Source organism: Lampetra planeri, chromosome 38 (genome assembly GCF_965212315.1).
Source record: "Lampetra planeri chromosome 38, kcLamPlan1.2.h2, whole genome shotgun sequence".
In the NCBI taxonomy this organism is placed as follows: Eukaryota; Metazoa; Chordata; class Hyperoartia; order Petromyzontiformes; family Petromyzontidae; genus Lampetra; species Lampetra planeri.
In genome coordinates, this window is record NC_136144.1 from 920687 (window position 1) to 931099 (window position 10413).

The 10413-nt window shown below is 54.6% G+C and overlaps 1 protein-coding gene across 1 annotated transcript in view; it reads right to left on the reverse strand.

Moving 5' to 3' along the window:
- LOC144731185 (keratocan-like) overlaps positions 1-5530 on the reverse strand; it is a 33186-nt gene extending 27656 nt beyond the window's left edge. Inside the window, exon 1 of the mRNA XM_078612156.1 lies at positions 5341-5530. The gene's annotated coding sequence lies outside the window, so the exon portion shown is untranslated. The remainder of the gene's footprint in view (positions 1-5340) is intronic.
- Positions 5531-10413: the final 4883 nt, after the last annotated feature.

Consider the following 10413-nt stretch of genomic DNA (forward strand, 5'->3'; position numbering starts at 1 on the left):
GGCCAACTTCATGCCCTGGCTTTAGAGCCTTTCCTGAGTCTCATAAGGCGGAGACTCAGCGGCCTGGTGCTCAGTGAACCAAGTGTCGAGTTTGTCCTGACGGCATACGCCGACGACGTTCTCATCCTGCGTTCCCTGGATGATATCGCCCTGCTGCACGAGTGCCAGGAGGTATTTTCGAAGGCCTCCTCTTCAAAAATGAACTGGCAAAAGTGCAGCGGCCTGCTGGTTGGAGCGTGGGACATGACCGAGTGTCCCAAGAAGGCAAAAGCCATCAATTGGAGCACAACATCGCTGCACCACCTGGGAGTGTTCCTCGGACCAGAGGAGAAACCACCGCAGAGGAACTGGTTCGAGCTCGAGGAGAAGGTGAAGGAGCAGCTGGGCACCTGGAGTTGCCTGTGCAAGTTCCTCACCTTCAGGACAAAGACGTTGGTGGTGAACCAGCTGGTGACATCCATGCTGTGGCACCGACTCTTCTCCCGGCACCCCCCAATGAGCCTCGTCAACGCGCTTCAGAAGCGAGTCCTCGACTTCTTCTGGTCGGGCGGAGGACACCGGGTCGCGGCTGGGGTCCTGGCCCTGCCACTGGACGAGGGCGGTCATGGGCTGGTGTGCGTGCGGAGTCAGCTGGCCACCTTCCGACTGCAGGCCGCGCAAAAGTTCCTGTACGCCGCCCCTGCACCGGCCTGGAGTGTCACGGTCTCCTTCCTCCTGAAACAGCTGGGGGGTCTGCAGTGCTCCGAACAACTATGCTACATGGACCTGCAGGGCCTCCCACTGGGACAGCTGCCACCTTTCTACAGAAGCGTCCTGCAGACATGGAGCTCACTCGCCATCAGGAGGCTGAACCAGCCGCGATCAGCCAAGGATCTGATCTTCGAACCGATCCTCAGGAACCCACAGACAAAGCTGCCATCCACCACCGCCACCCCCAGCATGGAGAGGCGCCTTGCCAATGTGCGGCTCACCAGGATGGGAGATCTGTTGGAGCCTGGAACACGGGGCTGGTGGCTCGGACCAGCAGACATGGCCGCAAAGACAGGGCTGCAGTCACTCCGGGTGGCTGCCCGGTTCCTGGCCGAAGCCAAGGGGGCCTTCTCAGCGGCAGCGGGGAGAACCCCCCCCATCGGCGTTGGGGATGACGAGGCCCCTCTCAGTCCCCCTCCACCGGAGCTCTCTGTCGTGCCACTGCATGGCCAATGCCGACAAACGAAGGCGGATCACAACCTGTGCCGGCTGGAAGACTTACCAGAGGTGGCCTTCGCAAATGTAAAGAGGAAGGTGCTCTACTCCTACATGGTCCGGTTTCAACAACAGGACACCCTAAGGAGCCACAAGGACTATGCCTGGAGGAAAGCCCTGCCCTGCATCTCTCCGGAGAAGCCTCGCTGGAGGCAACTCTACTCCAGCCCGACGTACAACCGCATCGGCGACCTCAGCTGGAGCATCGCCCACGGCACCGTCACCACCAACACCTCCCTGGTGCGCTTCACCGACACGTCCCCGGAGTGCCAGTTCTGCGGTAAAGTGGAGACAGTGACGCACAAATACGTGGAGTGCAAGAGCCTGGACTCGCTGTTCAAGGTCCTGAGAAACATCCTCCTAAAGTTCAGCCTCCACTTCTCCCCGACGGTCCTCATCTTTGGATACCCGAAGGGGACGGATCCCAACATCTTCAGGGGCTGGTCAATGTGCTCGTTGACTACACCAAGCTCGCCGTATACAGGGCGAGGAAGGTGGCTGTGGAGGGGAAACGTCCGGCCAGCAGCCTGGACATCTACCGCGCTCTGGTCGGAGCCAGGGTGTGGCTGGAGTTCCGCCATGCGCGGCTGACCCACGCAGTGCCGGCCTTCAAGGAGCAGTTTGCGCTGGAGGAGGCCATGTGCTCGGTGGCAGAACAGCTCTGCATGCAGATATGAGCTACCCGTCGGAGGCCGTAGGACTGCGAGAAGGGCTGGGTGCAGATGCAGAACTTCTAAAATATATATGTAAAATAATAATATTACAAATATTACATAGAAAACATAGGGGGAACACAGACATAGAGTAGGGAGAGAGGGGGTAGAGAGGGGGGGGGGGTAGAGAGATAGGGAAGGGGTAATGAGAGCAGAGCGTGAAATCTATTGTGAAATCTTTCATTTAAAAAGGGGGGGGGGGGGATTTACATAAAGCAAAGCATAAAAAACTAAATGATGAACGAAGCAAAGTGGCGACGACACCGAGCATCTTCTTGTTTCCTCTGATTGTAAAAAAAGAGAGAGACGCAAACTCAAAATATACAGCAGGCATCGTCGGGGTCGGGATCGAACCCACGACCTCCTGTATACCAGGCCAGGTAGTTAACATCTTCTAGGCACCGTGATGATGATGATGAGAGAGAGGGACACGCAAACTCAAAATATACAGCATCGTCAGGGCCGGAATCTAACGCACGACCTCCTGCATACCAGATGAGGTAGTTAACATCTCCTATCCACCGTGATGATGATGATTATGAGAGGGATAGACACGCAAACCCAAAGTATACAGCAGGCATCGTCAGGTCTGGGATCGAACCCACGACCTACTGCATCCCAGGCAAGTTAGTTAACATCTCCAATCCACCGTGATGATGATGAGAGAGGGACACGCAACCTTTAAATATACAGCAGGCATAAGCGGGTCGGGATCAAAACCACGACCTCCTGCACACCAGACGAAGTAGTTAATATATCCTAGCCACCGTGATAATGATGAGAGAGACACATAAACTCCAAATATACAGCAGGCGTAAGGGGCGGGATCTCAACCCACGACCTCCTGCAGACCAGATGAAGTATTTAATATCTACTTACCACCGTGCTGACGATGAAAGAGAGAGGGAGACACAAACTTTAAATATACAGCAGCTGTCGTCAGGGTCGGGATCGAACCCACGACCTCTTGTATAACAGGCGAGGTAGTTAACATTTCCTACACATTGTGATGATGAGGAGAGAGAGAGAGACGCAAACTCCTAATATACAGCAGGCTTCGTCAGGGCTGGAATCGAACGGACGATCTCCTGCATGCCAGGCAAGGTAGTTAACATCTCCTAGCCACCGTGGCCCACACCAAAAGTTACCGTGGACGGTGGCGCAGTGAGAAGGTGGTTGAAGGAGCCAAAGGGGATACGGGGCACAGGGTAAGAGCCCGTGGTCAAACTACGCAGTCCATGGAAAAGGCACATAACCTTGTGGAGCACAATGGTAAAGTCGGGGAGCTCATGGTTAAATCCATGGTTAAGCCTTGGAGCCCATGGCAACCATGGTGAATTACGAGAGTGCATGTTAAAACCATGGTCAATCTCGGTGACTCATGGTAAAGTCATAGGGTTGGTGGTAAATCCATTCTAAAAAAATACATTGCGTGGAAAACCCATGGCCAAGAGCACGGGAGCACAAGGTAACCATGGTAAATTCCTGGTGGTCATGGTAAACCCATGGTAAAATATCCAAGAAGCCCTCCTCTCCCCCGCCTAACCAACTCCCCCCTTGCAAGGAAAGTGAATCCGCGCAGCCACTTGGGACCGCATTCTTTCCAGCTCCGCTGAGCTCACGTCTCGTTTTGCGGGGTCAGCAGAAATCCGCGGAAGTTCCCTCGTCTAGAAAGCCGCGTCCGTTCCTCTTGAGTGTCCTTGGAGTGAGGGGTCCCAGAGTCTCGCTGCGTTGGATGGGGTTTGGGGGGCTGCCCAGGATTTCTTCTATTGGTTGGCTGAGACGGGGAGCCACGTGCATGCGTTTGTGTTTTGTCGATGCGTTCGACATTGTTTCCATCATCAGCTCCGTCCTCATCATCAGCTTCATCATCATCATCAGATCCATGATTACCATCATTACCACTATCATCCTCAGCTCCATCATCATCAGATTAATGATTACCATCATTCCCAGTATCACCATCAGCTCCATCATCATCATTGACATCAACAGCTCCTTCATCATCATCAGCTCATTACCATAATTACCACTATCATCATCATCTTTATCATCATCATTGCCATCAACATCATCATCGTCAGGTCCATCATCATCAGCACCATCATCATCATTACAACTATCATAATCAGCTGCATCATCATTACCACCATCATCAGCTCCATCATTATCAGCTCCATCATTACCATCATCTCGCCCATCTCCATCACCATTTCATAACTCTTTAGAATCATCACCTCCGGCATCTCCATGATTTATATGGCATCGTCACCATCATACTCCCCATCATCTTTCTCGCACCCACATCACCCTCTCCTGAGAATCATCATCATCTCTACCATCACCTTCACCAACACCGCTGTCACTACCATCATCTGTATTGCTACCATCACCACCACCACCTCTATCACCATTAACACCACCACCATCAACATCATCTATCATTGCCACCACCTCCACCATCAACATCATCTATCATTGCCACCACCACCACCACCACCATCATCATCGCCTTCATCATCGCCTTCATCATCGTCTTCACGGTGCCCTTGTGGCGTCTCTGTGCGCAGTGAGTCCACGCAGTCATCGTGCTCAAGTTCAATCCAAGGCCGGCCTCCGCTCCACAGTCCGCTAATAGGAGGTTGCGGGCGCGGGGTGATGGTGGTCGTGTGATGGTGGTGGTGGTGATGGTGGTGGTGATGGTGGTGGTGATGATTGTTGTGATGGTGGAGGTGATGGTGGTGATAGTGATGGTGGATATCATGGTGGTGATGGTGGTGATGATGGTGGTGATGGTTTCTATAGTGGTGGTGGATCTGATGGTTGTGGTGGTACTGCTGATGGTGAATGTGATGGTGGTGATGGTGCTGGTGGTTTGTGATTGTTTTTTTGCTATTGCTTCTGGCACTCGTGATGATGATTCTGATGATGATTGTGATGATGATTGTGATGTTGAAGAAGTCCGTGATGATGACAGTGAATGTGTTGGTGCAGCAGCAGGAGGTGGTTGTGGGGGTTGTGGTGGTGGTCGTCGTGGCGATGATGCTTCTGCTCCTGCTGTCGATGTCGTTAGCAGGCCGGGAGAAGTTTCAATCTCCCGTGCACCGCGGGCATCAACACGGCAGGAGCCCGCGGTGACGGAGTTTGCGGGTTCGGAGGCGAGGGGGGGGGGTCGACCAGAGGAGGTAAAAGAAGATGAGGATTGAGGTGCTTCACGTGAGGTGAATGAAAGACATTGAGGTTAAGGGACGATGACGTGCAGCAGATGAGGTGGGAGGAGATGATGAGGGGAGGTGATGAGGGATGAGGGGAAAGAGGAGATGAGGAGGGGGAAGAGGAGATGATGAGGGGAGATGATGAGGGGGATGAGGAGTAACCCTACCTCCTGTCTCAGGATGACGAGGAGTTGGGAGCGAGGGTTCCCTGTCCCCCTTCCTCAGCGAGTCGGAGACGCGGAGAGGGACGATGCTGTCTCTGCAGCAGCAGCAGAAGCCTCTCTCTCTGCTCTCTCTCCCCTCTCTCTCCGCTCTCCTCTCTCTCCACTCTCTCCCCCCCCTCTCTCTCTCCGCTCTCCCAAGCCGAGCGGAGAGAAACTTGGGATGGGAGCGGCGTCTCGCATGGGGAGCGGAGGCGGAGCCATTCCAAGCCAGCAGATCCTGAGTGAGGGTGTGTGTGGGGGGTGTGGGGGGGGTGTGTGAAGGTGTGTGAGTATGTGTGTGTGAGAGTGTGTGTGGGGGGGTTGTGTGTGAGGGTGTGTGAGGGTGTGTGTGTGAAGGTGTGCGAGTATGTGTGAGTGAGGGTGTGTGTGTGGGGGTGTGTGGGTGTGTGAAGGTGTGTGAGTATGTGCGTGTGAGGGTGTGTGTGGGGGGGGTGTGAGGGTGTGTGTGTGAAGGTGTGTGAGTATGTGTGTGTGAGGGTGTGTGTTGGGGGGGGGTGTGTGAGGGTTTGTTAGGGTGTGTGTGTGGGTGTGTGTGAGGGTTTGTGGGGGTGTGTGTGAGGGTGTGTGTGTGAGGTTGTGTGAGGGTGTGTGTGTGAGGGTGTGTGTGGGTATACGTGTGTTTGTGGGTGTGAGGGTGTGTGAGGGTGTGTTTGTGAGGGTGTGTGTGTGAGGGTGTGTCTGGGAGGGTGTGTGTGGGTGTGTGGGTGTGTGTGAGGGTGTGTGAGTGTGTGTGAGAGGGTGAGTGTGAAGGTGTGTGTGTCAGGGTGTGTGTCAGGGTGATGGAGCGGTAATGTAGTTAGCGCACTGCGCTACAAAGCCAGCGACCCGAGTTCGATTCCCACTCACGACAAAAAAAGTGGCAATTGTTTAAACCGGTCCTGAGCCTCCCCTAGGTCTACTCAGCCTCAAAAGAGTACCTGGGGCGTGGTGCTGGCCACCCACCCCCTCGTGTGCTGTGCCATGTTTTATACTCGCTCGCTAACAGCACTTGCCCCTACAGGCTATACGGGGGGTCTTTGTTTTTACCTTTGTGTGTGTGTGGACTCCCCTAATGGAACATCTTCGCCGGTTAGAAACGTTTAAGCTGGCCTGCCTACGACCCATCCTTGAAAGATCTGGACAAAGTCCCATGGTGTGAGCTCCTCAGGCAGGCAAGGCTGCGTTGGCTGGGTCATGCAGCCCGCATGCTCAGCCACCGCATGCCTAAACAGCTTTTGTTCGGCCAGATCGAGGGGGCTAAACAGGCGCGGCACGGGCTAGAGAAGAGATTGAGTGATGTGGTACAGGAGGATGTGGAGCTGAGTGGACTTGCCGATGACTGGTACCAGCGGTGTCAAGATCGGCCTCTGTGGAGGAGGCTCGTGAAGGACGCTATTGGGCAGTTAGAGGCAGTCGCCCTCCAACAAAAACGGAGGACAGAGGAGCGATGCTAACAACAACGAGCGGAGCGCCGGGTGGCTAAAGCACAGCAAGTTGGTACAGTAAGGGACACAGGTGGTGCATCAGCCAGTCATCTCAGTCATCTCAGTCAGTCGACCAGTGGCACCTGCTGGGTCTGCCCCGTGACCTCCTGCAGGGGGCGTTCGACACTTCACGTGGCCTCAAGGTGCACATAACCTGGCACAAGCGTCGTGGTGACGTCACCGCCACTTAGTGGCGAATGGCGGTTGTTGTTGTGTGCGCTCTGTTGTGGATGTCGTGACAACCCCGGTGAAATGCTCACGGCCAACATAAGTGGCGAATATCTGAAGCGGTCCTGTTGCCTCCCCAAGGTGATCCGGCCTTTAATGAGGACCCAGGTGTGTCAATCATCAGCGTGGTGTTTGCCACCAACCCACCCGCCCCCTCGTGAGCCGTTGCGTTCCGGCCTTCAAAAGCGGTTCTCTCCAACAGCACTTGCCTCAACATCCTGTCAAGGCTACACGGGGAAATCTTTGTCTTTGTGCGCCTGAGTGGGTGCAGCAGCCTCTGCCACCCAGTGGGCTGGGACGTGAGCCGCGATGGGACATCACCGCTCACACAGGGGCCATGGTGGTTGGTGATGTTCGTGTTGAAGGCACACTCTCCTGTAGGAGGGAGTGAGATGGAACAGATGGAGATCAGTCCACATACTCTCCTGTAGGAGGGAGTGAGATGGAACAGATGGAGATCAGTCCACATACTCTCCTGTAGGAGGGAGGCAGATGGAACAGATGGAGATTAGTCCACATACTCTCCTGTAGGAGGGAGTGAGATGGAACAGATGGAGATCAGTCCACATACTCTCCTGTAGGAGGGAGTGAGATGGAACAGATGGAGATCAGTCCACATACTCTCCTGTAGGAGGGAGTCAGATGTAACAGATGGAGATTAGTCCACACACTCTCCTGTAGGAGGGAGTGAGATGGAACAGATGGAGATCAGTCCACATACTCTCCTGTAGGAGGGAGTGAGATGGAACAGATGGAGATTAGTCCACACACTCTGCTGTAGGAGGCAGTGAGATGGAACAGATGGAGATTATTCCACACACTCTCCTGTAGGAGGGAGTGAGATGGAACACATGGAGATTAGTCCACATACTCTCCTGTAGGAGGGAGTGAGATGTAACAGATGGAGATCAGTCCACATACTCTCCTGTAGGAGGGAGTGAGATGGAACAGATGGAGATTAGTCCACATACTCTCCCGTAGGAGGGAGTGAGATGGAACAGATGGAGATTAGTCCACAGACTCCGCTGTAGAAGGGAGTGAGATGGAACAGATGGAGATTAGTCCACACAGGTTTCTGTAGGAGGGAGTGAGATGGAACAGATGGAGATTAGGCCACACACTCTGCTACTGTAGGATGGAGGGAGATGGAACAGATGGAGATTAGTCCACACACTCTGCTGTAGGAGGCAGTGAGATGGAACAGATGGAGATTAGTCCACACTCCGCTGTAGGAGGAAGCGAGATGAAACAGATGGATATTAGTCCACACACTCCGCTGTAAGAGGGAGCGAGATGGAACAGATGGAGATTAGTCCACACACGCTGATGTAGGAGGGAGTGAGATGGAACAGATTCAGATTAGTCCACACACTCTGCTGCTGTAGGAAGGAGTGAGATGGAACAGATGGAGATTAGTCCACACACTCTGCTGCTGTAGGAGGCAGTGGGATGGAACAGATGGAGATTAGGCCACACACTCTGCTGTAGGAGGCAGTGAGATGGAACAGATGGAGATTAGGCCACACACTCTGCTGCTGTAGTAGGCAGTGAGATGGAACAGATGGAGATTAGTCCACACACTCTGCTGCTGTAGTAGGGAGTGAGATGGAACAGATGGAGATTAGTCCACACACGCTGCTGTAGGAGGGAGTGAGATGGAACAGATGGAGATTAGTCCACACACTCTGCTGCTGTAGGAGGGAGTGAGATGGAACAGATGGAGATTAGTCCACACACTCTGCTGTAGGAGGGAGTGAGATGTAACAGATGGAGATTAGTCCACACACTCTGCTGTAGGAGGGAGTGAGATGGAACAGATGGAGATTAGTCCACACACTGCTGCTGTAGGAGGGAGTGAGATGGAACAGATGGAGATTAGTCCACACACTCTGCTGCTGTAGTAGGGAGTGAGATGGAACAGATGGAGATTAGTTCACACACTCTGTTGCTGTTGGAGGGAGTGAGATGGAACAGATGGAGATTAGTCCACACACTCTGCTGTAGGAGGCAGTGAGATGGAACAGATGGAACTTAGTCCACACACTCTGCTGTAGGAGGGAGTGAGATGTAACAGATGGAGATTAGTCCACACACTCTGCTGCTGTAGGAGGCATTGAGATGGAACAGATGGAGATTAGTCCACACACTCTGCTGTAGGAGGGAGTGAGATGTAACAGATGGAGATTAGTCCACACTGCTGTAGGAGGGAGTGAGATGTAACAGATGGAGATTAGTCCACACACTCTGCTGCTGTAGGAGGGAGTGAGATGGAACAGATGGACATTAGTCCACACACTGCTGCTGTAGGAGGGAGTTTCACAACAACCCATCCGTGCGTGATCCACCAACCCTCGCTTCTGCTGCCTCCACAGCGCTGGATTCCAGGCCGTCCAACGCGATGGTGATGGCAATGAGGATGATGGTGATGGCTGTGATGGTGGTGGTTGTGATGGTGGTGGCGATGCTGTCGGGAGCGGTGGCGCAGCGGTTATCTCGCTACGCTTCGGACCAGGTGACCCGAGTTGGATTCCCTGCTCACGGCCACTAACGCCGGTGACGAGAATCTGAACCGGCCCTAAGCCTCCCCTAGGTTGACTCAGACTCAAATGAGTACCTGGTGCGGTGTGTAGTAAACATCGCCATTGGGGAGACAAAGACGGCCGGCCGTGGTGCTGGCCACCTAACAGCACTTGCCCCTTCAATCTATCAAGGCTACACGGGGGATCTTTGCTTTTGTTGGTGACGGTGGTGGCTGTGATGGTGATGGCGATGTCAAATCGAGACACCGTGCACACGAGGCCGGCTGATGAGTGGGGGGAGGAGGGGAGGGGGGAGGAGGAGGAAGGTGGGGGGATGGATGGGGGGGGGCTCGAGGAGGAGAAAGGTGGGGGATGGATGGGGGGAAGGTGTAGGGGGGGGGAAATCGCGGAGGAAGAACGTGAGGGGGGGAGGGGGTGGAGGGGGGCTCGTGGAAGAAGAGGAAGTTGGGGGGGGGGGGTCGGCTTGCGGAGGAGGCTGAGGGGGGGGGGGAGTTAGGGGGAGGGGGGAAGGTGGAGGGGGGCTCGCGGAGGAGGCAGGTGGGAGGGGTGGGGGCTCGAGGAGAGGGTGGAGAAGGGGGTAGAGGAGGAGGGGTAAGTTGAGGGGGCTCGGGCGGTGGGGGTGGAGTGGAAACTGCTCTCCGCGTCCCGCGCCAACACAAACCCCGGCACCCGTCCAGAACGCGCCCTTCGCAATGACCCCCCCCCCTGGCGAATGTCTCTCTCGGTACGGGAGATGTCCGCCTCTCGTGGAGTTGTGCGCCTTGTGTTTAGTGTACCGTGTGTAG